General features: G+C 37.0%; 1 protein-coding gene across 3 annotated transcripts in view; it reads left to right on the forward strand.

Annotated features, from left to right (window-relative positions):
- Positions 1 to 23,647, forward strand: part of SLC24A2 (solute carrier family 24 member 2) — a 276,863-nt gene that overhangs the window by 50,472 nt on the left and 202,744 nt on the right. The gene's annotated exons all lie outside the window — the stretch shown is intronic.

Below are 23,647 nucleotides of genomic sequence, written 5' to 3' on the forward strand. Positions count from 1 at the left end.
TGATACAATTTATGTTATTCTTAAGTTTTCGTATGTTTAGGTCCAGACCTAACATTTGTGAAGCTTAATGGTGATTCTTTTCATTGGCATATAGAAGGACATTCCATGTTAGAACTGAAAAAGTTTCATTTGTATAAAAATATTTCATACAATTTATTAAATTTTTTTAAACCAAATTTAAAATGTCATGTTTTCTTAATATTGATTTAAAATTTTAAAACTCGGTATTTTATTTTCAGAGACGAGGGTCTCACTATGTTGTCCAGGCTGGTCTTGAACTCCTGGCCTCAATGATCTTCCCACTTTGGCCTCCCAAAGTATGGGCATTATAGGCATGATGCGTCATGCCTGTCCTGGTCTTGATTTCTAGAAATTCTTATGGCTTTAAAGCCTAGTTTGTCTAATTTCAGTATTGCTAAACCAGACTTCTTTTGGTTAATGTTTATCTAGAATTTTCTATCCTTTACTTGCAACATTTTCATGCTCTTATATTCAAAATGTATCTCTCATAAGCTGCAGGTGATTGGGTATTGTTTGCACTGTTTTGTTTATAATCATTTAATTAGATTTAATCCATTTATATTTGATGTAATTTTGGGTATATTTGGGGTAAATCCATCATCTGTTTTCTCTTACTGAGACCGTATTATTTTTCTCTCCTTTTTTTGCTACTCTTTGGATTAATCAAGTATTATTATATTTTGTTTCCATCCCTATTTTATTATTCTTTTATTAAAATTGTAGAGAACATATAATGCATGCTTAAATTACAAAAGCCCAATATAAATGAGTACTTTTACCACTTTCCAGACAACATGTACTAAGAATCTCAGAATATTTTAATTTCACTTAAACCTCTCCCACTTTTTGTGTTACTGTTATCACGTATTTTAATTCTAACTACATCCCTGCATGGGATGTTCTATTTAGTCTCTGCTCGAATGTTACCTCCTCAGAAAGCCTCGCCTCTATCATCATAATTAAAGTAACCTCACCCCACCCCTTTCTTTTCCATTCCCCCTTATTCTATTTTGTTTTTCTTCCTGGACTTATTATCTGAAATAAGAGTATTTATTGTTTTTGCCCATCTCTAGCATTAGAATATAAGCTTCAAAAGTACAGGAGTTTTCTACCTTGTTCACAAAGGTTTGGCCCTGAGAAGGCACTCAATAAATGTATGTTAAACCACAAACATAGATCAGAGATGCCCGACAGAGACAACAATTAACTCTTAAGAATGAGAAAATCAGGGGCCCATAGGACATTGGAGAACTTCTGCAAACCACAAGAAAGATGATTTTTATAACAAGAAAACTTGGAAGGGATACTGGGATCACTCCAGAAATAACTAAGTGGGCAGATTTCCTCTATTCATGATTTTTCATTCATTCAACGCTTCCTGAACACCTGTGCAAATCCTGGGTGCTGAGTGAGGTGTGAGTGCCGTGCTAGTCTTCATGCTGTGTGCAACAAGCTGCGTTCTCTGTAGGCTTCCTTCACAGATTGTCATTGGAAATGAGATCTGGTTTCACTTAAAGGTGTGAGGGGGCAATGGGCTGGATGACTGAAGGGGATATTGTGAGAGAAAGGAAAGAAGATCATCTTGCTGGTGAGGCATTCTGGGCTGAAGAAAATCAAGAGCTTTGATTCTGATACCCTTAGGTCAGTAATGTTAAGACAATATCCAAATGATGTGCAAATGCATTCACAAATAAAAGATATACCAAATTGTTCCAAGAAAATTCTAAACCCAGAGCCTCTGAATTTATAGTGCCCTGTTCTCCCCATCACTGAGACTCAGGCACCAAAGGGCAGTAGTTCTGGAAACTTGGACCAAGATACCATCCAGAGAACAGCTCACATGCCCAGTGTTTGCTTAATTTGCCCAGCATCTTAAGACTTCTTCTTTAGTCACATCTTAAGACTTCTAAAATGTGTCATCCTTATGTGACTTCATAGTCATCATTTTCTACTCTGTAGCAATTGGGCCTGAAATGGTCTAAGGGATACCTCCCTCTAGCTATTACTCGTTTATGAAACAATAAAACAAAAAGGCCACAGGTTAATTCCTAGGTTCTACTCACAGAATGGCAATTGAAAAATCTGGTTTTTTTGGATTTTTTTTTTTTTACACTGAGGCTGCATTATTTTCACATTTTCAATTCTCAGCCTTTTCTCCAGCCTGACAGGCAGATGGGAGGGCAGCTGGCCCTGCAATCAAAAGTGACCCTGGCAGCCAGTGTCTCTGTTTCATGGTCTGCCCTGAGACAGGCAGGTCTGGTTTCTGCATTTGAAATGTGATTGGCAAAGTGGCTGCAGAGGGAGAACCAGTACAGACACGGGGGAGAGGTAGCTCTCAGATTGTGACGTTAGGATTATATACTAATGTATGCCTGACATTGCCAAAGCCTCATTAAGACATTGCATATGTTCCTTAGCTTGATTGAATCTTTCTACAATTTATGCATAGATCACAACATTATACTGTGCCCCATAAGTATACATAATTATCCGTCAATTAAAAATAAATTAATTAATTTAAAAAAAATAAGAGAGACTGCCAGCCCTGATGGAATTGCATGGGTGGGGGTGCTCATGCTGTTTAATAGCCAGTATTGCTAGTATTTTTTTCAAGAGGTGGTCTCAGGCCACTATGACATTCCAAGCTACAAGTCAGAGTTTTCTCTGAAAGCTAATCAGACTGGGGAAATTAATCCCACAACCTCTGCCTCTTCAATGCCAGCCAGGGGGGCTAAACCACTTGGAAAGTTTCGGCAGCACACATAATGTGCCCACTAGGGGCCAGGCGCTGGGCTGAGCATAGCTGGACAAATATCTGCACCTGCCCTTTTGCAGACATGTCTAAAAGTTCACCAGGAAGAGATTGTTTTTAACAGAACAAGGAGTTCTTTACGGTTTTATATTGGACATCCATAAAAAAACACAGCAAATAGGTATCATTTTTGAGCACCTGCCATGTGCCAACCCAATCTCAGTGCTTCTCCTCCATGTTTTCAAATCCTCACAACCCTGGTAGATACTGTCATACCCATTTCACAGACCAGAGGGATAATATTTGCTCAAGTGGTTGGAGAAACTGGCTCACAAGGTATAGGTTATGCTGCCAGGCAAAGTGAGAACACAGTTCCAGTATGTGTGAGGCCCTGCTAACAGGTTGCTGTGCAAAGTGTGGTCAGCCTGCAGTCATCATTTATTTGGTGTCAGCCCTGTACTTGGTATTGTATTTGGTATTTTATCTATGCTACATGTGTTAGCCAGCTTGGGCTGCTGTAACAAAATACCACAGACTGCATGGCTTAAATGGCAGAAGCCTATTTCTCACAGTACTGGAGGCTGTAAGTCCAACATCAAGGTATCAGCTGACTTGGTGTCTTCTGCTCATAGATGATCAGCTTCTTGCTGTTTTCTCATATAGCATGTGCGCACATGCATGCACGCATACACACACACGGAGAGAAGGAGAGAGAGAGAGAAACAAATGTTCTTAAGTGTCTCTTTTTATAAGGATGTAAATGTTATTAGATCAAAGCCCCACCCTTATGATTGTATTTAACTTTAATTACTTCTTTATACTATCTTCAAATACAGTCACACTTGGGGTTAGAGCTTCAACATTTGAATGTGGGTGGGGGTTGTACACAGCATTCACTCCATAGCATTATGTATAATCCTCACAAGAAATGTATTTTACAGATGGAGAAACTGAAGCTCAGATAAGGTAAGTTATACTAGTAGCTTATGACAGAGACAGGATTCAAGCATAAATCATGATTCTAAAATTCATACTTTTTCCACCAGCTAGACCACCTTCTAAAGTTTATTTGGTGGCTTGATATCTAGACAATATATAAATGAGAAGAATTGCTAAACTTAATTTATCAGCTGCCTTATGTTCTATGCTAGTTTGTTTTACGCTGGCTTATTTTGAAAGGGGAACTCAAGACAAATCAATTATCACTTAACATTTGAACAAATAGACTATAAAGCAAAGTGAACTGAAAAGTGTGACAGTTTTAAGTAGGTAAGGTGCTTGAAAGATTAATATCTTTTTTTCCATTGTCAAAAAATTTTATTATCAAGGGTAAAAAAATAACCTAAGAGTTATAGGATTTAAGTATAGAAAAGAGTAGGAGTGATGATTTAAACACTATTAAATGTGACTTTAAATGTAGTCATTTATGCTTAGAAAATATATGCATCAAAAAATATTTTAAGCATGTTTAAACTTTTAATGCAAAAGTAATATATTCATATTTTAGCAATTCAGGCAATAAAGGAATGAAAACCATTAATATACATATGCGTGTATTCTAAACAAAACAATGACTCTTAAACTAGATATAAAATTATACAACTTGCTTTTTTAATTTAATATGTAAGTTAGATATGTTTTCGTGTTGCTATATATAAACTTACCTCATTTTGTGAAATAATGGCCTAGCAGTCTTAAGGTTGTAACGTCATTTGTTTAACTATTCGCCTACTGGTGGGCAGTTTAGGTTGTTTTCTACAGTCACAAAAATATGGCATTGAACATCTTTGTACTTCTCCCTCTGTATACATGGACAGATAAATTATATACATTATATAATTATCATATATTTATATAATTATATATCCTAAAAATATAACTATGTAATTTATCCATAGGATAAATGCAATTACTATATCAAAAACCTGCACATTAGATAGATATTGCCAAGTTAACTTCAAGATAAATTTTCACATTCAAATATTTTCCAAGGACTCATTCTACATTGAAGGCAATGAAACATTGTCATGGTTCTCACTGCATTCTGTACCTTCTCTTTGGTGACGTTGTTCAGAGGCCTGAAGGAAGCGAGGGAGTCGATCTTGTTGCTATGGACAGTGCTCACAAAAACAATCAAGTAGTCCATTCGCTTTCCCTGCATCCTTGGGTAAAGGGACCTGGCATTCATTCATTTAAATGGCAGTGCTTTTCCATTTTTTAAAATTTTATGTTTTCAATTGACAAATGATAATGGTACATATTCGTAGGGTACATCGTGATGTTTAGATACATATAATAATGTATAGTAATCAGATCAGGGTAATTAGCATATCCATCATCTCAAACATGTATTATTTCTTTGTGTTGGTAATGCTGGCCATTAGTATATCTTATTTTGAGAAATGTCTATTCAGTTCTACTTCTTATTGTTATTCATGCACCAGACATTTACTGTTTACTATATGGTGAAACGATGGGCATTAAGGTTTTTCTAAAGAAGAGTAAGTCAAAAAGGGGCTACCTCAGGCTCCTATGCTTCACTTTTCTTTTCATGGCGGGCAATCATTTTAGTTTTTAATTTGCATACAGTACATTTTCTCCTTTTGGTGTGCTGCTTGACTTTTTATTCTCAGTCTCAATGCAAACAAATAAAATTGACAATTTTTTGATATTGAATATGCCCTCTCTCATCAGTAAATAAAACCTTCTAGCCTAGAGTTCTTTGAGCCTCTGGCTATACAAAAATTGAGGAGCCTTCCAATATCTGGAGCTTTCTAAAACGCCAGTCTGAACAATTAAACTTGTTTTTGGATGTAAAATGTTGGTGACAGCTGTCATTTTTTTTTAAGCAGTTATGTGGTCTTTGAAAATTGTACATGCCTGTTCTGAGTCTTTCTCCCTACCAGCATTGAGAGCCTTCTATAATCACTACAGGTGTGACAGCTTAAGACTTTTTCATTATAACAAAGCAGAAAGAATAAAAGAGTTTTAATGAAAGGTGTAGTCTCCTGAGCCGAAACTACATTACCGACCTGAAGCCCTGGAAAATGCTAATACTCGGTATATTAAAAGAACAGCCAGCTTAGTCCCCTTAATGCCCATTTGCCTGAATTTATGAGATATCATTCTTTTCAGCTTGGCATTTGTGAAGTTATCCAGCTGGGAGTGAGTCAGGTTTTTTTTTTTTTTTTTTTTCTCTGTCACTAATTCATTAAAAATGCCAGTCATACAAAGCAACTCAAGTGAGGCCATCTGCCTTTCTGAAAACCTTAAATACCCAAGAGAAGGAGGGACTATATGCCTTGGTCCTGGTCCGGAACTGCTGCTCTTAGAAAGGGCACAGCCTCGGGTAAAGGCCAGTTGTGCCATGGATGATGTGTCTGACTACGGATCAGAAAGGGCATGGCCTCCATGGCCAACACGCCTAATCCCACTCCCAGTCCCCTCTTCCTTACCTGGCAAGCAGTGGAAGCCTGTAAGCCTCAGCCATTTCACTTGAAAAGGGCTGATAACACTGACCTCCCAGAGCTGTTTAGGCCCTCAGAGTTAACCTGCTTCCTTTCACTTTTATGAACTTTTAAAGATATACCACAAAGACTGGAAGCAGCCCCTTTCCCCTCTGAGAAAGACATAGGAATGATCTCGATCTGTAATTTCTGATTTTTAAAAGTAATCATGTTCTTAAATAAATGTAAAACTGATCAGACCTTTGCTGAGAGGGATGTAAGGTAAATTACTGTAGGATATTTTTTTCAGAGTCTTCTTTTCCACACTTAGGATAAATTAATTTTAAAAAGTCATTTCTTCTGGAAATGGATTTATAGCAAAATTACTTGAATGCCTAAAAAAATTGGAGAAAGAGTGAAAGATGTCATATTCATTCATCCAACAAACAGGTACAAGTTTCTGCCACATGCTGGTCATTGTTCTAAGTGTCTGAGCTCCTGCAGGGAACAAAACTGGCCAAAATCCCTGCCTGCTTGGAGCTTGCCTTCTTGTAGGGGAGGGAAGATGCTACAAAATAAATAACTAAATGATGTAGTGTGTGGGAAAATGCAAAACGCTATAGGGAAAAATAAGTTAGGGAAGATAGTGGGGAGAATTAAAAGCCAAACTCTAATGCAAAATGATCACAGGCTTAATGTGATGTAAGTTATTTAAAGTCACTTTTCAAAAATTTGGATTATATCTAAAATATTCTTTTTTTGTTTAATGGGCAAGGACAAAAATATCACTGAATACAGATCCCCCTCTTCTTTGCTTTTATCCACATAAAAATGTCCAATATGTATGTTAACTTAAACTGAGGCCATAGCATTAAATGCCAGCAGATTTGCTTGATAAGAAGAATCTAGGAATGGTAGAGCCCACGGACACAAAATTGCTTTCTTTTCTTTCCTAATAAATAAGGTGATACAATCTTTGCTTCTTTAATCATGATGAAGTTTCAGCCCAAATGTTGTAGGTGCTTGAATGAAATGGGAACAAGCAATAAATCTGGGATTGACTTCACAGAGGTATATGACAGTATGATGATCTAACATGTACTACCAAGTGATAAATAAAATACCATCTTTCTGACAAGAAGGAAAAAACAGAATGTACCCAGGAGCATTCATTAGAACTTTAAAGCCAGCCTAAAATCCTGCCTTGGCGTAAAGGAAAAGAAAGGCTCTATATATCACATTGAATATGCCTTGGGATAGATCAATTCTACAGGGTGCAAAAATATTCTATAGAACAGTTGGTAAACTGCAAATGAATTTAACTATGTTAACCATATGTGAATAATGCCATCCTGTAATGATTTTAAGTTAGTCATGTGCATGACAAGTAGAGGATATTTAGTGCCAAATAAATGTATTAGCCAACAGGAATTTGATAATCATTATGAAGAGAGCAAAATCACATTTCACACTCTGTTCAGTTTGGAGGTCGCTGAGGTCTCCAGGAGCCAATCACAACCTTCTCTTCTGTTCCTTTTCCTGTTGTACGGAGAGTGCTGTGCTTTCTGATTGCTTTTTGGAACCACACTGCAATTTTATTTGCTTTCTTATTAAAATAAAACAAGATGAACAAACAAAATTAATGTAAGTGAGAATAACACAAGCTTACACACATTCACACACATGAAACTATAGAACTAGAGTTTATAGAACCCGATTTTGCCTTTTCCTTTTACCTTTTTGGTTGGATATATTCTTGAAGTTATATTCCTTTCCAGGCAATTAAAGTGTTATTACTGCAGCAAGAAGATTACCTGTTGAGAGAAAGTGTAATCCTACGCAATGTTCAGTGTGAAATATTTGTGCGCCAAGAGGTGACTCTGTGAAGACTGGTTTTTGAGGAGCTATAAAGCTGGAGGCAGAAATCTTGATCAGGGCTCATAGGCCTTGACTCCGCTTTCATTCTTAAATGAGGATGTGGGCTCGCTAGAGCTGAGTTTGCTTCGAGAATCAGGAGATCACAGTGTTTGTAAATATTCCTTGTTAAGAAGAAGCCTGTATACTGAAAGCATGCTTTTTTTCCCCAATGCTCTATACGTCTGGATATAAAAGGACCAGGGCAGAGTAGGGATTGGGATTTTCTTTCAAGTCTGACATAACTGTACCCCAGAGGGGAATATGGGCAGCAGCTGTGTATGCTGGGAGTAAGGAAAAAACTCTAAGATATGCTATGTTGAGTGCTGATCTGTGGGTCCATATTACTTCCGTTCAGTGCTGTGTCTTTAGAAACACTGAGGAGAGCATGTAAACTATTCTTACCAAATTCTCACTCATGAAAGATTGCAGTCATGGTGGCCTTTATATGTTTTTTAATACTGCAATCTTTATTCATATTCTATCTCATTATATTATTACATATATTTCCTTTAAAGTGGCAAAAGTAAATGTGCACATAAAATGCTGCAAAAAAAAAATGCTGTGGTGTATATAATGAAGCCCTAGGAAAATAGCTTATTATGAAGACAGTTTACCTCCAACTCTGAAAGTTTTCATCAAAACATTCAACAGAATTTGTACGCATTTCATCCTAAGCCAAAATAGAATAAAAATAAAATGTTGAGCCAAATTCTTACCTAAACAATTTACTTATTCTGGAGGAGGCACATTTGGATTGGCATTCACTCTTTTAGTTACTGAGAAAACAACTGATTGAGTTACATGTAATTATAACGTGGAATATAAAATTAACCACTTACCAGATGTACAGTGTGCAGGATATAATCAGGGTTTCTCAGCCTGAGCACCATTTCTTTGTTGTGGGGGACTGACCTGAGCACTGTGGATCTTTAGCAGTATCCCTGGTCTTGACCTTCTAGATGCTGGTAGCACACGCCCTCTCCAGTTAGGACAATCAGATATGTCTCAAGACATTGCAAAATGCCTCTAGGGGTACAAAATTACCCCACCGGCATGTGCAATAGTGGATAAATATAACTACAGTATAAGACAGAGGTTTCGAATGGTGCAGACCAGGGCTGGAAAGGTTGTGAAGCACGTGAGCTCCTCTGGCAAGGAGAGTTGGGGAGGATACAAGGAAGAGGTGAGATTTGACTGGCGTTTGAAGTTGTACAGGATTTTGGATTTAACTGTAGTTTGCTTATTAGTCTCCCTTTAATGGTATCTAATCTAACTGGTGTTTGTGTTTGAAATATGCCCTATTGGTTTCAAAGAGGTTTAAATTTCTAAATATGCCAAAATTTGTACATTAACCAGAAATTTAAAGACTTTAAATACTTTTTATTTCTCTTTTTAAACTAAGAATGAATTTTTCCTGAACTTAATAATGTGGGTATTTTGGAATTAAAAGCATCTGGAGATAATTAGATTGGGCATAAGCTGAATGTTCTCCATTTACAAATGTCACAAAGACACTTGGCATTGTTTTACTGAAAAGGAAGTAAAATATCAGACCTTGTATTAATAATGTTAGCTTTTAGTAGGATCTCCTCCCAACCTCCACCCACACTCCAAAAAAGGCAAAAGGCATGTCAAGTTGTTTAGACATTTTATCCCATCCCCAGTTCATCTTTTACAAATCAAAACTGTGCAAAGTTGTCTTTCAAATATTTATTGAATCTTTAATCTTTGAAGGCATCACCTTTCTCAAAGATAATGACTTGCTCTGATTGTGTCATGTTTGGAAAACAGACATTATCACATGCTGCTGTGTAGAAGTATCATTCTCTTCTTAGCATTTCTTATTAAGTCTGGTCGAGCAACATCAGCTATGCACTTAACCAAATGTGAGATTAATCATGATTCTGTATCCACCAAATTTTGTAGTTCTGAATTATCCAAAAACGAAGTCTTCTGGAAGGACTTGCTCTTAAATTCTTCTCCAAATGCATTAACATTCTCTCCCAGTTGCCACAATTGTGTCAGTATTGATATCACTATATAGGAAATTAAATTATGAGATTTGGCAAAAATTATAATGGTGTTGACATTATGAGTGTACCACAAATCAGATTATATCATGAGTTAGATTATAAATTAAAGACATAAATAGTTAAATGCATTCCAACAAATGTGATTTTAGTAAAAAATACTCAGTATGGCAAAATGCTCACATCAACAGAGACATACCTTATATAGCACTCTAGTAGACTCTCAAAAAATGTTTGCCCAATTAAGCTTTTTTTGTTAACTGCTGTCCTGAAGTATGATGTAGAAAAAACTTTTTGAGTTGAAAATTTGCTGTAATTTTTTTTCTTTCTTTGCTTCTGGCCCTGGACTTCTATTATTAATTATTACTAGAAATTCTCCTGAGATTAGATTTCAAGAAGAATTCTATGAATAAGACAGTAAATGACATGTCCATATCTGATTCAACTATACTGGGACACAAGGTAATAGCGCCGATATTTCTTGGAGTCCCTTCCAGTGTTATACTCGATCCTAAAGTCTTATGGCAAAAATTGCTTATTTCACAGGGTCTATGTTAAAGTCATTATGAGATGATGAAAGACACAGTTTATGGCTTAAGACGGCTTGGTGGGGGATGTTGACTGTAAATTAAATGGAATATGATAGAATGTTTGGAATGGAAACACCTGTATTAAATATTTTTTTTTTTAATGAGGGAAGAGTACCAGATGTTCTGTAGGCTCATTCTTTTTTGGTGTATCTTATTTTTCTTTGTTGTTAGCAGAAATATGAAATACATTAAAACTCCTTCACATCTATGCAACAGAAATAGAATAAGAGAGCAAATGACATGACTGCTAGATAAAGCACTACCTAAAATAATTGCCTTAAGCTATTTGGAGATTTATTGTAAATTAGATTGCAGGAATGTGCGTGATAAAAATGGCATCTGTCATTTAAAAACAATATAATTTATTTTAAAATAGATCCATGTGCATGCTTAGATTGACATGTCTTTAAATTTTGATGATAATTTTATCACTACCACCCCCAAGCCCCAATATTTTATGTGCCGTTTGCTTTGGGATTTTCCTTGAATTAAAAATTGAACAATCTTATTGCAGTGCAGAAAGAATTTCATTACTTTCAGAGGTGACCTTCCAGATTCTATTAGGACAAGAAAATAGCCTTTCACAACATCAGTCAAAATCTCTTTCCATATGAGCTTCACCTGAGTCTAGCACCTCCAAATGCTCTAGAAACTCTCTTTGACATTTCTCCTTATGTCTGTCCTTCCCAGCCAAAGTCAACAATACATATGTGCTAAGATTGTTTAGGGGTCATCTTCTTTATTGTTTTGTTGTATGATGCTGACACTGGAATTTCTGTTGCATAGGCTCTTCAGGTTGAGAGTTAGTATCTTGAAGATAGGGATTGAATATCCTGGGGTGATTTTGTTTTTGTTTTGTTTTTTAATATCCTGTTTCTTAACTTCCCAGAGAACCTAATTCACATGCCTGTGCCTAATGGGCATTTTGTAACATTATTAACTGGTTCTTTCTGATAAATATCCCATGATTCCTTTAAAGATTATCTTGACTTATCCTGCACTTTTTAGGTATACCTTCAGAACTACAAACCGAATATTAATCAACTATTTTCAGCTTTTCTGTTAAAGATGTAATAGTACCAAAGGAGACAGGATTTTTATTTGTTATTATGTAGTAGGTCATAATATTTTTATTTTAAAGTGATACCAAAATATATGATGAACCTAGCATTCTCAGTTCAGCTCAGTTAACAACTATGAAGAGTTATATTTTTATTGCTTCAAGAGAATTGACAATCTCATAAATGTTCCAAAAGAACATTCTTGAAGATGATATCTTATTTCCTCTGTTTCAGCATTCTGAAATCCAGGTTTTTTCACCTAAGGAAATCTATTAGGACCCACTTCCTATTATACATAGAACTACTTAAATACTCTTCTCTATAATTTCCATTTAGATTTGAGCAAGATCATGGAAGTAACACGTACAAAAAATATAATAGCAGCTGACAGGTAGTCTCTGGGATGCTTTCCCGTCTCAAGAGGGATTGCATAACCAATGGGGTATGAGGAATTTGGAAAAGAATTATGCAAAATAACCTTATATTAGAAGATGGAGAGTAAAAGACAAAGAGAGTTTGAAAATATGAGGTCTGTTTATCAGAAAAAAAGCAACGAACCTCACTAATTTAGTGACTTTTCAGTTATGTGAAGAATAATGACAATGTTTTCTCTATCAGTAAACAAACATAAAGGCTCACAAAGGAAATAAACTTTATATGGCAAAGATTAAGATTAAATAGGATGAAACTATTCTCAAAATGAAGGCTGTTATGTGTTGGAATGATTAATTTAGGAGGACCGTAGAACTGTTTCATTAGGAAGTCATAGGAATGATGTGATGAAGACACATAAAGCATCTGAAATGATGGGGATTAAATGACATTTTAAAGAGCCTCCTGTTTTAATGCTTTCTAATATTTCTTTTCATTTATTATTTAATTTCTTTATTAATTGCCCTGATTTTATCAGATTTATCATCTCATGGTTAAAGCTTTTAAAACTTCATTGTGAAAAAAGAGGACTTTAGTGTTTAGTTATCATATTGGAACACATATTTCTGTCTTCTCTTCTTTTGTTGTTGGTGCACCAATCAAAGCACTAGCTCCAAAATAATAAATAATTTCATATACACACAAAAATTCCTCTAGCCAGTATCAACAGAGGGTCAGCATTTTAGAGTATTTACGATGGAAAGGGTTACTGTAACTGAAATCCAGCTGAAATCATTTTGCTCTGGGTCTCTATTAATATACAGAACTGATGTTTCATTTTAAAATAAACCAGGTGAGTTGTATTTTTAAAGTGGGATTTTCAGAGTTGGAAATTTTCGGGATTAGATGCTATTTTTCAACTTCTTTCTTTTTAGTTTTTTCTGAGGAATTTTAAATCCCATTACTTTGAACAACAGTGATTTTTCTTAAATTTATAAAAGGTAATTGTTACCATGGAGTTAAACTTATGGGAAGAAGGATCAGAAACTGATGCTCCTATGCACACTCCACAGCAGAATTGCTGGGTACCTAAACAGTCACTTGTGTCAAGCACTATACTTTGGGAATGTAGACAACCAAATCATGAAAATATTAACATCAGGGAAATATGTGATGCTGGTAGAAGCTTTTAGAGATACAACACACACGCACACACCACACGCATACACACACACGCACACACACACCATTCCACATGTACACAAATTGTTTTAGAACTACAAAAAGAAAATCAAGAATATGAGTTTCTATTTAAGTGTTTGTTATTGAGATGAGTCAGAAGTACATTGAATCCTCTTTAGTCACATCAAGGTGATATTTGGGGGGGGGGGTTGTTGTCATTGTAATTGTTAATGTACAATATGTTCAGTGTAAAGTATTTCCATACCACAGACTCCGAGACTCCAGCATTAAGGAAAATTCTTAAGCACCATGGACAGCTACAGCTTTTTTCTAGCGGCTGCACAGTTTAACAACACTCAGGGACCAGTTAAGAATTCATTCAGGGCTCATAATCCGTGTGTTCACTGTGAAATTCCACCTTGAATTTTCAGACCATGGTGTCTCAAGTTAGCATTTTTTTTTTTTGAAATGGAGTCTCGCTCTGTCACCCAGGCTGCAAGCTCCGCCTCCCAGGTTCACGCCTTTCTCCTGCCTCAGCCTCCCGAGTAGCTGGGACTACAGGCGCCCGGCACCATGCCCAGCTAATTTTTTGTATTTTTAGTAGAGTCGGGGTTTCACCGTGTTAGGTAGGATGGTCTCGATCTCCTGACCTCGTGATCCGCCCGCCTCAGCCTCCCAAAGTGCTGAGATTACAGGCGTGAGCCACCGCGCCCGGCCAAGTCAGCACTTTCATTTTCACGCCAGTGTTGAACAGTTTGTGTACAATCCTCTGCAGCTCTTTCACAGTATCTGGTAAACTATTGTAGATTCTAAGAATAAGTCAAAGTGATGTCCCCAAAGTCCCAGATCAGTGCATTTGGGTTTTGTGGGGCACACCCAGGAGTTCTTAAGATGTAATATTTTCAACTTTTATTTTAGATAGAGGAGGTATACGTTGAAATTAAAAATAATAAATTACAAATTTAAATTTTTAATAGAAAAAAGACAATATAGCAAAGAAAGGGTTACCTACATTTCTTGGTCATATGAAGTTGGTACTTACTTTTAATGGTGAAAACTACAATTCCTTGTGCACCAACCTAATAGTACTAGCAACGCAGCATTTCCAGTTTACCTCCAGCCTAGTTCATTCATTTATGTCACTTCCCAGCCTCTGTAGAAATTTCATTATGTGAATCATATCATAGAGTTCCAATGGAATTTAGGACTTCAGAGTTACCTCAGTTGAAGACTGAGACCATGAAAGCTAATGTGGTTTGCTTGAAATCACCTAACAATGTATGTATATATTTCGTGTATGCAGTGATGAACACAGTTTCTAGGTGTGATCAATTCTATTATGTGCAATTAATGGAAATCCAAAGACAGCATGATTCAAATGGATAAATAAAAACATGAGATAAAAACCTTCTCAGCCATCGAGATAGTTATATGAAGTTTGTCTAGGTTTGAAATCCCTTTTATTTTATCAGTGAACTTGATGATATTATTGTAGGTACTCAAGATTTGACCTTAATTAAAAAATGAAACTTTCCACAAATTCCTAAATGCAACCCAGGCTGGTTCCTCTTTTCTCTCCTCTGCATCTCAACATTCTGGGCCCTTTCTCCTCTTATCATTAATGGAGGTTTTAAATGCAAACTCTCAAGCAGTCCAGTTCCTCTCATTTCTCAGCCTCAGCTCTCACTCTGTACAGCAAAAGTCTAGGAATCAATATGGTTAAAGGCAGAACTCTTCTCTGAGAGTGTTGTAAAGAACTCAGATAAAGCAAAAAATGATGTGGAGTAGTCTAGGTCAGACAAGAACAAGAATAATAGTGCTAAAGAAATTAGAAGCAGGTAGCAAATCATCTACAAGGTTTTAACATCTTAGCCACACTTTCTTATCTACTAATTTGGCGACAAGAGTGTTGTAATAAGTCCCCAGAGGAATAATGAGATGCTCCTACCCAAAACTCAATGCTAGTAACCAAGGAAAAGAATGTCTTGTGACTATGAGCACTAGGCTAGCAAGCTATGCCCCAGAAAACTTCTTCAAGCAATAAAGTCTTAGCAGTTTATGCCCAGAAGGAAGATTCCTCAGGAACCTTGGAATTTGTGGTATTCTATGAAGTAGAGGTGGAAGAGAGGTGACTGAGACTCCTTTTACAAAGGACTTGATTGTTTTCTTCTAATATTCAGTATGACAGTTTATTGCACATGGATTCTTCCTTCTCAAATAGTTTGAAATGTGTCAAGGGAAATGTGTCCCACTTTCACAGCTCTAAAATCTCAACAGGCAAGAAACCAGCATAAATTCAGAGAGAATCATGAGGGAAATAAGTTGGCACCACACTTTAAAGTTCCAGAAGTTGAAGAGGACTGAAAATGGGTCATCTTTCAATGAACTAAAAGAAAGGCTTCCCACAATGGAAACTTGATGTAAGCATTTGAACATGTATGAGATTCATGTCAAGGTCTAGTCATTCAGTGTCCCTGATGCAGTGACCATAAGCCTGACTTCCAGTAAGAACCACAGGTGCCAGTCCAAGTAACATGGTGATGCTATAAGAGTGTTAAATTGGCTGGGCACAGTGGCTCATGCCTGTAATCTCCACACTTTGTGAGGCCAAGGTGGGCCGATTGCTTGAGCTCAGGATTTCGAGACCAGCCTGGGCAACATGGTGGAACCCTGTCTCTACAAAAATTACAAAAAAAATTAGCCAGGCATGGTGCTACACACCTGTGGTCTCAGCTGCTCAGGAGGCTGAGGTGGGAGAATGGCTGGAACCTGTCAGGCAGAGGTTGCAGTGAGCCGAGATTGCACCACTGCACTCCAGCCTGGGTGACAGAGCCAGACCCCGTCTAAAAAAAAGAATGTTAAATCAGCCAGGCATGGTGGCTCACGCCTGTAATCTCAGCACTTTGGGAGGCCAAGACAGGCAGATCACAAGGTCAGGAGTTCGAGACCAGCCTTACCAACAGGGAGAAACCCCATCTCTACTAAAAATACAAAAATTAGCCAGGTGTCGTGGCATGCTCCTGTAATCCCAGCTACTCAGGAGACTGAGGCAGGAGAATTGCTTGAACCTGGGAGGCGGAGGTTGCAGTGAGCTGAGATCATGTCACTGCACTCCAGCCTGGGTGACAGAGGGATAGTCTATCTCAAAAAAAAAAAAAAAAAAAAAAAAAAAAAAAGGTTTTAAATCATCTGGCCATTATTTTTGTCTTTAGACATCCCAGTTTGATTAGATCTTAACACATGTATGCATTTTCTTCTTGTAACAAAAGTTTTTAGTGGAATTTTCATTTAGTGGGGTCACTGAAGAACTAATTCTTTGATGACCCTTTAGTGGAAAAGCCTACTCCAGTATAATCACTGCAAGAGGCTTCAGATGATTTTAGCCATAGAAAAAGGAGGAGAAGGTGTATAAAACAAGTAAGAAAATAAGATAAAAGTCAGCTAAAAAATTTAGAATCTCAAACAATAGATTAGGCCTAGAACAGGTGAATAGATACTGTGTAAGTTTATTGTTGAATAGTTTAACATTAGAATGTAGATGACTTTGTATAGACTTCCATTTTTCTATAATTCTTTTAAAAACACAAATCAATAGGATTTTTTGGTTGTTATGTTCTTAATGACCTCTGAGGCAAACACTTTGGCAGCAACTTTTTATTGATAAATGCATTTTATCCTGATTATTTAAAAATTAGAAATTCATCTATAGTACATATGGTAATTCTTGCTTAACCAAAAAACCAAACTTACCTAACCATTTCATTCCACCACCATTTCAAAATGCACTGGAGTGTACTGGGCTACTTGTGAGGCATCTTTTTTCTGTGGAACCTTAGTGTATCTCTCTTTGTGATCTAACATTCCTATTTTCTTTACTGAAAACTTGAGAATCAGCGAACCAGCACAATATGCTCAAGTTTGCATAGAAATACACTGCAAAACTTGGTGCCCTTTGGCCTGTTTTCCATGGTGCTAGTCATTAACTGTTACCTTCTAATTCTGCCTCTATATCTTATCAAATATTGTGAGTACACCTTATATTTCAGGAAGAACTCTCACTGTCTCTGGCAAAGTGAGCTGCAGTAGTTCATTATCCAGAGCTCAGATATCAGATCACAAACAGCTTCAAGCATCTGGAATAGCACTGAACTATGTTTGATGGGGGAGAAAGAAACAGTGGTGGAACCAATGAATGTGTGTTGTAAAGAATATTTTACCCAGCCTTTGAGTGTACAAAAATAACAATAGTAACTAATAAGACCTGGAAACTAAGAGATTATAGTAGTGCCATTGACTGACCAGACTGAAAGCATTCAGAATGACCAAGACAAAAGAAAGATAAAAAAGCAGAAAACATGTGGCAAACAACAGAAGAATAGGAAAGGAAAAGAGACTGTGGGAATGAGGGTGATGATAGTGGCTATAAACTGTAAACACCAAGCGCCCATAAGAAAGAAAGGGTCAGATAGGGGAGGTAGGCAAAGGGGCTTATCAAAAAGCTATTCTAGATCTCAGCAGTCTCTCAAGATATGAGTGGCATAAAGGCAAATATAATACATCAGCCCTAAAGGAACACCACTATGTTGTTCAGGAGGATCATATTTAATGGGAGGATAAATTAAATCACCCCTGGGATCACAGGAGAGTGTCACTGCACACAAAATTTACTGAAAGCCTTCATACATGTAGTTAACCAGTGAATATGAGCTCCATGAAGCTAGGAACCCTGTTCTATCTGTCATTGGGACTCACACATTTCCTGGCACATAGTAAGCCCACAATAAGTATGCTGAATGAAATAATGAGTAAGCCATCGTCACTGTCATGTAATCAGGATAAAATGCATTCATCAATAAAAAGTTGCTGCCAAAGTAGAGCTTTTGACTGTAGGATACTGTGAACATGTGCAGTTAAATAGGGGTAAGTGTGTTGTACATGGTATCTTACGATATGGATTAGGAAAGGCAAAAGGGAGAAATAGAAGAAGAAGGAAAGAAAACATAAGAATGACTTGGAATGGGAAAGCCTGGAAAACCTAGCCTGATAAATAGATTGTTTACCTTTCTCTGTTCTAAAATAACTTGGTTAGAAAGGGATGCTCTTCATAAAGTCTCTAATTTTGTAAGTTTGTTGTACATTTTGCCCATATATTGTTAAAGCTGCCATGATTAGCTGAATGGGGGTACCTCTTTTATTTGAGTTTTTGTTCCTGAAAAGAGAGAATACTTTTGTTCTCCCTCCCTCAAAACAACTGCAACTCAGAACAACTTGAAAAGACATGTTTTGAAGAGCAAATTAGAAAAACAACAGATTCGTATTAGTTGAATAATGCATGGGTATTTTCTGCTAGGTACTTTGCCTGGTTTTAGCCTTTGTACATAATCAGCATATAATGCAGCTGTATAAAAATTGCCAGTTGCTTCTTTCTTCAAGGGAATGCATTTATAAGTACCCTCCAGCCCTCTGAAGAGCATGTAATGGTGTGCCATGGTCACATTTGCCAGCTTCCCTGTGGACTGTGCCTGGGCTCAAACACAATGAGGATGGGTTGACTGTGCCTACAGGGACTGCTCTTGTAGAAAAATAAAACTTTCAACTTTCAGAAAAAATCCTTAGCACAGAGGTATCTGAGGAGCCATAATGTTGATTCCAAAGAACAAGCTAATGCACAGATGGATGCGGAATATTTCCCAAGGGTTTCTATCTTTTTTTTATACCTTCAGGGAAAGATTATTGCAAACCTGAGTCCTACTTGAGTCTTCTCGGCTTCTCTCCAGCTAGGCAATTATGCCTCTAATCTTGAAGGGGCAGGGTTAATATCTTTGATCATCTTTCTGCCTGTCAGTGTATCCACTGAGATATTTTTCTGAAAGCAACATATTAGAAAATACAAGAGGGCTTTGATATTCCTTGCAAATACTATATAAAACATTCAAACTTATTCATTTTGTAGGTATCTATAATTCTGTTCAAAGCTTGACATTGGGAAATACTTCAAAAACAATGTAGTCTGGCATCAGGTGTCTAGAAGTGTTAATTTCCTGATTATTATTATTATTATTATCATGGTGTTTGATGGTGGTGGTGGTAAGGATGGAGTTAGGGGGAAAGGTTGAGGCACCTTAGAAGTAGACTTTTCCCACCTCTTCTCACATAAATTCTTGGATTACTTTGTATCATTTGACTTACATCTCTCCATTTCCTTCCTCTCAACCCCACCCCTGAGAACCACTGTTTATTCTCTATCTCTGTGCAAAGTAGCAGATATGTAGGACAAACATGTCTAAAGATCTAATGTACAACATGAAGACTATAGTTAGTAATAGCATATTGTATTCAAGACACTTGCTAAATGAGTAGATTATAGCTGCTGTTGCCACAGAGGGGAAAAATGGATAATTCTGTGACATGATAGATATCTTAAATTTGTTTCACTGTAATGACCATTTTACTCTATGTATGTATTTCATAACATCATGTTGTATACCTTAAATAGATATACACACAAACATTTTTGTAATTCTCAAATGACTCATAAGGAATGCTCCTCCTCCATTCAAATAGTGAAAGGGAAAAGGCAAGTGATGTGGGTTGCCAAAATGGCTGACTATAGAAATCACAAACAAGGTTTACAGGACTACTGAAAAGTTGAGACTCTAGAAACAGAAGTAAAGATGGTGATTTATTTTATTTTATTTTATTTTATAGAATCAAAATAACCCTGAAAGGGAAGGGCTGCTCTTGGTCTTTTGATTCAGCAGTCAGTTTTTTACAAGGCAGGCTTGGGATGCTGCCTTTATGGTTCTGCGAGGGCTGCACCCCATCTGGAAGAGGAATCAAGTTGTAGGGCCACCCTTGGGGACCTAATTCTGAGACTTGCACCCATGCTTGTTTGTGCATATGCACAGCTTCACAAAGGGTGGCCATAGGTCACATACACACACACACACACACACACACACAGAGTTCCAGATTTTCTATTATTAAAAAGGATAGCAGTGTGTGTTGTTGTAGAAAGACTAACATCAGTAAAAACCTTGAAAATGTGAAAGTAGAATTACTTAACTTTAAAAAATTCTAGTTAATATATTCAGAAGTTCTTAGTCCCTGCAGATTTTTAGGAGCTGAGGTGTTATGGGACTTCATTTAATAATTGGCTAGATTCAGGTTGTAGGAGAATACTCTGGCCATCTACCAGCACTTAGGGGATATTCTTCCCTTATTCTCCAAAATGTGCAATTTACTTGGTGCTTGTAATTTCTTTTGAATATTTATACTTCTTTCCAGAAGAAAGTCAGCATCTTATAAATTAGTCTAGTATTCTTGAGGAATTCAGGAAGATTATAACAAATCATCATGGGTGAAAAACCTCAATCTTACAAGTAAGTAAGGACTTCAGCGCATGATTAAATTTCCTAGGGCTGGAGTTACTGAAATGATAGGCTTATACACAGTAATGCTAATAAAAACCTCTTGGAAACACATTTTCAATTTATAACTATGAAGGAAAATGTAGGCCTTTCATCAGGCCTTCTTCTCATTATCAAAATGTCTTTTGCACAATAGCAAAGAGACATCAATGTTAAAATCAGGTAAGAACATAGATTCTTGATGATATGACCACAGTTTTAGGTCTCAAAATTGCATACTATTTATAAAAGCGGTTGACAAATACATTTAAAATTATAACTTATTTTTGCATTCAAAGCATGATTTTAGAGAAGGTGAGTAAAAGTATGCCCATTATTAGAAAATGCCCTAAAGCCTTATCATTGTTATGTAACAACCAATACAGATTTTAATAGCTAAATTGAGTTAAAGCTTTTCTCCTGGTGACATGTGTCCATTCTCCCAGAATGAAAACTTCCTGTCTCTTGACTTTACAAATGGTGCAGGTACTTCCTTCCTTCATTCAATATATATTTATAAAGCATCTAACAATCAACTAGATACTAGGTACTAGGATACAGCAGTAAACAAAGCAGGCAAAGAAACAAGAAACAAAGAAGTATCTGATATAATGTTAACTAGTGATAAATACTGGGAAGAAAAGTAAAACAGGGAAAGGGGACAGAGAGGTACAAGGTTTTGAAAAAGATTCCCTGGAGGTGATATCTGAGTACAGAACTAAATTAAGTGAGAAAGTGAATCATGCAGATATCTAGGGCAGTGATTCTTAACCAGGGTGACTGTGCCTCTCCAGGGACGTTTGATGTCTGGAGAAGTTTTTAATTGTCACAACTGGGGGAAGGGATGGTACTGGCATCTGGTGGATAGAGAACAAGGATGCTGCTAAACACCCTGTGCTGCAGAGGGGAGGTCCCTGTAGCAAAGAATTATCCAGCTTAAAATGTCACTAGCACTGAAGTTAAGAAACCCTGATCCAGAGAAAGAGCATTCCAGGATAAGAAGAAAGTAAATAAACACAACAGACCATGAGATGGGAACTTGCTTGATATATTCAAGGAAGACCTAGGGGGTGTGTGTCACTGGAGCACGGTAACAAGCAGTTACGTATCAGGAAAAGAATTTGGAAGATAGCTCAGGGCCAGGTCACGTGGGGTAACAGGCAAGACTCCTGCCTCTCCTTTGTCTGCTCTGCTTCCCTCTTTACTAAGCTCCTATTCCAAACTCCCCAAGGAGAACTAGCTGGCTTTGCTGGCAGATGTCCTAGGAAGCTGAGTGGGTTTTGGTGGGAGACAAGGATTTCACGTATGTGTTTACCTGAAGAGTACATTCAAACCCATCTTGCACCATGATAGGAGATCTTAGAGTTGGCTCTCCAGAGGTTGGGAAGATCGTTTCACTAAAGTTCTGGAATAGAGTTCTCGAGTATGATCATTACTAGACTCATGGCTCTTTCAATTTATATTAGTGAACATGAAATAAAATTAAGCATTCAGTTCCTCCAATGTACTAGCCACATCACATTCCTAACAGCCATATGGAATCCTCGTCCTAAGCGTGGAACTCTGACTGCCCTCAGTCTCTGGGGCTGTTTTCTGTATTGCTCTTATCCTGACCTTCCCCAGACTTTTTGTGCTGAGACACCTGATGACCTCTTGGAAGGGCAGCCACTTTGGTATTGTTCAGGGGCACAGAAAAGTGTCCTCCACTGTCTCCAGGCCTCTTCAAATGATGTGTGGATGACTACCAGGTTTATGCTTTATTTGCTAGCCAACTGCCCTTGTTTTTTGAAATAATGGTTCATAGGGGATCCTGAAGTCCTTTTGGGTTGGCAACTTGCATTTACAGCTCTGGTTCTGAGTCTAGTTTGCATCATTTCTCCTCACTGTGTTATTTTCCACTTGCCCACACTGTCACTTCTATTTTGCTTTTCTGCCTACACAACAGAGATTTTGTTCTAAGATATGAGTATTACTCAGTGACTCTGTTTTCCAACTTTAAAAATAAGTTTAAAGAACAAAGTATATTCAGAATCGCATATATGGATTTCATATTTCTACTTAGTACATTGTATGGTATGTGCTTTGATTTTGTTAGTTGGATGTGTTCTTCTAGAAATAAAATCCCAGGCATTATCTTTATATTAAGCCAGCAACGGCTCAGATTTGAAAGGACAACAAAACTAAGATAAGAATTAGGCTCCTCAATCAGTAGAGTTTATCCTCACTCGTAATTTTTTTAAGCTCTTGGTAGTGGATGCCTTTAAAATTTTCTTTAAATATTTATGGCATTGGTTGTCAAATTTTGTGGCTTCAGGTTTCTTTTATACTCTTAAGCATTATTGAGGACCTCAAAGAGCTTTTGTTATGGAGACTATATCTTTCTGTATTTACTATATTTGAAATTAAAACTGGGACAATTTAAAGCTCAAGAAAATCCAAGCACATATAACTTTAGCCATCACAGCAATTGCATTATAACACATCACGTAGCCTCTGGAAGAATCCGCTGCATGTTTGTGAAAGAATGAAAGCAAAAAAGGCAAACAGCATCTTAGAATTGTTGTGAAAATAGTTGTGACCTCACAGACCCCTCGAATAGAAATGCAGTGACCCTCAAGAATTCCCAGACCTTACTTAGAGAACTGCTAAGCACACAGTTATTTTGCTTCTAGAAATTTTTTTTTTTACTACTACTGGGTTAATCTTTCCTTGGCCTGAAGTGGCCAATAGATATCTGTGGAGAAGTAAAGAAGAAAATGGGCATTTATTAAGCACATTCTCTGGGTCTGTTCCATCATCTCCCAACTTCCAGTTAATCACCAGTCTCATTTCATGTATAGTCATCTATTTCCATTGGCTTGAGGATG

This window comes from Macaca thibetana, chromosome 15 (assembly GCF_024542745.1).
Source record: "Macaca thibetana thibetana isolate TM-01 chromosome 15, ASM2454274v1, whole genome shotgun sequence".
NCBI classification, from domain to species: Eukaryota; Metazoa; Chordata; class Mammalia; order Primates; family Cercopithecidae; genus Macaca; species Macaca thibetana.